This window comes from Pteropus vampyrus, unplaced genomic scaffold (genome assembly GCF_000151845.1).
Source record: "Pteropus vampyrus isolate Shadow unplaced genomic scaffold, Pvam_2.0 Scaffold22, whole genome shotgun sequence".
Classification (NCBI taxonomy): domain Eukaryota; kingdom Metazoa; phylum Chordata; class Mammalia; order Chiroptera; family Pteropodidae; genus Pteropus; species Pteropus vampyrus.
In genome coordinates, this window is record NW_011888803.1 from 8,507,986 (window position 1) to 8,513,616 (window position 5,631).

The following is a 5,631-nucleotide window of genomic DNA, read 5'->3' on the forward strand; positions in this document are numbered from 1 at the left end:
CATAGATTTTCCTTGTTTTCTGTAATCTCATTGCTTATTAATTAAAAAATATTTTTCTAAACTTGTGTGAGCTCTTCGAGAGCAGAGTCTGGGTTCGCTTTGATGTTCATCTTGATACTCATCTCACTGCTGAGCACCTTACGTGGCACACAGCAGGTGCTCAGTAAATATCTGTTTAATGAATGCATAATACAAATTGAGTGCTGGATAGTTTTTTTTCCTAAGCCTACAGCACCTGCTACTCCTAGGTGGTCTCCCATCCAAGTACTAACCAGGCACAACTCTGCTTAGCTTCCAAGATCAACAAGATCAGACATGTTCAGGGTGGCACGGCCATAGACTGGGTCCTGGATTCTTAATTAAAATGTTGAAATTGTAGAAGTTCACAAAGAATTGGTGAGCAACATCACATACAGTCTGGAAGGCACAGAACGAAGCCAAGAATATGCCAATCATTTAGTGAAGCCAGAACTATATAGGATAGACACTCAGAACTAGCAGGAATAAATGATACAAAGGAGATTACAATGCAATAAAGAATGAGAAATGTAACCCAGTATGATTTCATTATGGCCAATAATATCTTCAACTTTCAGAGCTTTCCAGGTTTTTCTGCAGCATATCTTAAAGATACTCTCCTACACTGGAGCCCTAAAAATCCCATTTGTGTCAGTCAAGTGCTCTTGCAAAGAACCATAGTCTCACCAGATGGCAGAGAAGTTCAGAATCATTTGTCATTACCTAAAGAAAGAAGACCATTTCTTGAGGACATTCTTGTTCTCTGATCTCTGCTTTTCCTTCCTTATTTTTTCATAATTTAAACCATACGCATAAATATCAGCACATTTCTTTGGTTTTCTAATTATCTAGCACATGCTGGCATTATGACAGAAATTCAATAAATAAGTTTTGGATTGAAATACTTTACAATGGTGGCAACTCAAGTCAGTTCAGTTCACGTGTATTTGCTGAGACTGCTGTGTGCTCATCAAGTTATGGTAGACAAATCTAAAACATTTCAGTGTCATGTAGTAGTAAAGACAATGATATGAAGGAATTTATCCAAGCACCACGGCATTTTCTTAGGAAATGGAAACTAACAACTACTGAAGCATCTATTGATGCCAGTACTATTTTATGTTTAATATCTAATTTAATCCTAAGGTTTTGGAACCCAGGATTATTTTTTTTTGTCCTGTAGAAAGAGCATGAAGTCCCTAGGAACTGGAATTCTTTCTTTCTGTAGTTGTATTTCACCATTTGGCTAGTTAGTAGGCATATAACATAGAGAAAAATAGGAGTTTCTACTGAATAGTAGTTCTGTTTCATTTTTAATATTGAAAAGTAAATAAAAACTACCATATAAAAATGTTCTTTTAGTTAAATAATTATTGCATTCAAAGGAGAAGGAGTAGATATTATATTTAAGAAGAGCATGAGTTTTGAGGTAATATAGATTCAAACTCTAATCCTGGATTTTTTCTTTCTCATTTGTAAAACTTAGGGTAAAAATATCTTTTTACATGTTTGTTGTCAGGGTTAAAAAATAAAAACTGCCTAAGATGAAACATTCACACAGGAGGTGCTTAATAAATGGTGGTAGTTTTATTTGTTGTTGCTGCTGCTAGTGCATAAAGAGAAAGTTAACAAGACACTTCTATTTCTATTTTTTGTTCAAGTTTCTCATGGAGATAATATTAACTCAGATACTCTAGAATATTGTGTTGGAAGTTCTCCCAAGGCTATTCCCAGCTTCTGTGATCATTAGGACGCACAGGACTCAGTATATAGTCATACTCATGACTAAGATGTATTACAATGAAGGAGTACAAAGGAAAGTCAGCAAAGGGAAGACACATGAAGTGAAGTCCAAAAGAAACCAGCACAGCTTCTCTAAGTCTTCTCCCAGAGGGATCACACAAGACTCAATACTCCTAGCAATGAGTTGGGACATGATGTGTGAAATATTTTCTACCAGGGAAGCTTATTAGAAACTCAGTGCCTATGGTTTTCATTGGGAGCTGGTCACAAAGGCAGCCTCTGTCTAGAATATTCCAAAATTCTAGTCTCTCAGAAGGAAATCAAGTGTTCAGCATAAACCATATTGTTTGCACAGTTTAGGTGCTCTAGTAAGAAGCACTCGCATCAATTCCAAAAATGGTGGGAAAATTCAAGTTCCCAGATGCCAGAGAAGAGTCATTGTAAAGATAGCGATTCTTGTAAGGAGGGCATTGTAGGGATAGCAATCTCAGGCCTACTATGTTAACTCTTTTCTGCACAGGCATATAGATGCAATGTTCACAAGAAGCAGTATTTGAGGAACATATATCTACCAAGTATAGTGACTTAGCAAACAAATAAGTCATAAAAAACTATATGGATATTCCTCCAGAGAGCATTTCCAAGACTTAAAGATGTAGATAGTCACTCAAATCATCTATAGGAAATCGTAAGTGGGCCTATCCATCTCACTCTTATAATTCAAAGCCACTTAAAATTGGAACTGCTCTCTGACCTCACTTTCTGCAAGATCTAGCTCAGTATATATCCAGTTGCCCCATAATTAGACCAATCTATGGGGCATCTGTGGCAGTGGTTAGCAAATCAGTTGGTGATGGTCTTGAGGTCTCAATTATTAAAGGATGAGAACATTGTTCTTTTTGCTTCTCTATGTGTATTGCAGGATTTCAGGAGAATAGAGAAGAGTCATATAATACCACACTCAAGCTGTTTGCTCAGAAATTCCTGGTGGGCTTACATCTTGAATAATAACAAGGGGTAAGCATATCACTATAGAAAATCACAAAATCGCAAAGGAAGAGAGAAGGAAAGGAACAGAAGAATTATAAAACAACCAGAAAACAATGAACAAAATGGCAAAAGTAAGTCAATACTATCAATAACTTCAAATGTAAATGGTCTAAATTCTCCAATCAAAAGACAGAGTAGCTAAATGGATTTAAAAAAAAAAAAGGTCCTAAGTATGTGCAGCCTGCAGGAGATTCAACTTCTATATAGAAATTTAGAGTTGCCATTTTCTCAGAAGCTGTGATTACCACTTTATAGTATTCCTACTTAAAAGAACAGTAACATATTTTTAGCTAGACAATTCCAGAGTTTATCAACATATACATCTTTATGATAGGTATCAAAACAAATTTTACTAATTTTTCTTAGGGTATCTTATATAACAGGACTAATATTTTGGTGAAATTATGTGTATAACTCTTTATTCATTGTCTACAAGATATTCACTTGAGGATCAAGTCTTATTTCATTGTATATAAAGCACACAGTAAATGTTTAATAAGTATGTTTTAAGTGACAGAATAAATAAATAAGTTTACTAGTGTCTTTCTCAGTTTTTGTTGGCTATAAGAAATCATAATATACTTCTAGAACATAGACATTAAGTACATGATGAAGAAAAATATGTGAGATACATATACTTATAGATGATTAATTTACTTCAAATCATAGGGTAATGTTCTTTGAACCTACTTGAATTCTGGATCTTAATATCCTAGGCTCAAATATAGGATTATATTGAATGTTCTTTTTAAAAATAATCCTTAGGAGTAAATCCTTAAGAGCCAAGGAAACTAAAAAATAATTACTTCTATCAATTCTAAAATAGGTACATGTTATGTTTCCTTAGTCAGAAGACTATAGCTTTAATGCTCAGGCATTAAGCACACTATATGTTTAAACCTGAAAAGGATTAATATTATTTTTATTTGGAACTACAAGTTTTCATTGTAATTTATCTTTTATTTGATTCCTTTGAAGCAGTTTATCACTATTCTAATTTGGACAATCTGAGAAACTTTATTAGACTAAGAAAGATATTCTTGTTTATTTTCTTTAATATGATATGTATGATAAACACCTTGTTTCCTATATTACTCCATAAATATTGGCTCTTATTCTTTTTTTCTAGCATATTTTACTTTTCATGATAACTAAATGCATATTTAGTAAAGATAAAAGATAAATGTACTTAATATAAAACAAAGTATATAAGCTTTTATACATCCAAGATATGCTTGGTATTCAATAACTTCTGTGATTTTAGCTTGTAGCACAGCATCATGTAATATCATTCATTTTCCCTATACATAGAAATTTTTTCTTTTAGTTTTTATCTTATAAATATGTAAATGTTTTAACATTTTTCTTGGTTTCCATTTAATAATCATTTATATGTAATGTAATTTTATCATATTTGGTTTTGTGAATGAACAATTTTCTGTAGTCATCATTTTCTTATACCGTTTAATTTTCATAGCTATAGAAAAAAGTTCTGTAGAAATACATCTAATAGAGTATTTGTTCTTTTCCCAGTAATTTATTTTGATTTTTACAGAAATATTATAAATGTCTGGAAAATAGTATTATCTTATCACCCAAAGTACTGAGAAATCCTTCCACCTTTTAAGCACCTCAACTCTTCCTGGAAATTTGTTGACTTCATTTTCTTAGATAAATCTCATGTTTGAGATTTAAAAACTATGGACATCTCATTTATAAAGTAATAGTTCACCTCAGAGTTACCTGCACCTGATTTTCAGAGAATGGTGGGTTTTAGCAGCAATGTCTCTTAAAATTCATTTCTCTTCAATTTACCTGGAATTGTAATGTCATATATTCTCTTTGTCCATATCCACCAATATGGCCACACGCTTTCCACATCAACCCTTTTGGTTTCAATGATTTTACTTCTTTCTAATTTTCTACACCTTCATAAGCTTAATACTATACTGAAATCAATTCACTGTGGCTTCTTAATCAAATAAGTGATGTTATTTACACATTTCAAGGATGATAAATGTCAAATATAAAATCCTAAAACATAATAATTTTAACACATCCATGTTTTTGAGACAGTTTTCAAACCACAACGTGGTACTTGGGGCCTCATAATCTCTAACTTCATACAATATATATTCATTAGAAAAATAGCTGGACATCTTCACATCATTATAAGAGGAATGTAGGTTGATAAAGAGAGGTTAGTGACAACTCTTTTCCAATCTCACCTCTCTGCTATTTTACTATCTGTCTTGGAAAAGTTTCTTAACTTCTCTGAAACAAAAGTTGTCTTTTGTATAAAACAGAAATAATTTTTATTTCCCTAGGTATTTGTGAGGATTCAATGATATTTGCAAAGCCTCTGGCATATCGCATATTTTAAATAAATGGTTGCTATTTTTATCATATTCAGGTAAACGTCCTTCTCATGATGGAATGTATGGTGAATATACATTTCATATAACTTTCTATCTCAGAAAAATTACCATTCCCTCCATGCAGTAAATACACAACAACTTTCCACTTGTGCTACAGGGTGTGTGCAGCTTAAAAACAGTGTGTGTGGGGGTGGGGCGCAGGTAGATGAAATTTTTTTTTAAGATAAAGTCAGTGAGACTACAGAGGCCCTACACAGAGGCAGCGATAGTGTTTTACTTGGTTCTTCCTCTGGCTAAATGGAGCTATCAGCTTCTGAGACTTTTCCTCAAGGAAATGTGACTCCAATTTTATGGCTTAGGTAGGTCCTCCTAAAGCTCGCATTCTTTTCTTAATGAAAGTGAAAATGGAGCTCATTAAATAAAATAAACTTTTATCGACTTG

At 33.0% G+C, this 5,631-nt stretch overlaps 1 protein-coding gene across 1 annotated transcript in view; it reads right to left on the bottom strand.

Annotated features, from left to right (window-relative positions):
- Positions 1–5,631, bottom strand: part of COL24A1 (collagen type XXIV alpha 1 chain) — a 309,537-nt gene that overhangs the window by 141,556 nt on the left and 162,350 nt on the right. The window lies entirely within an intron of this gene.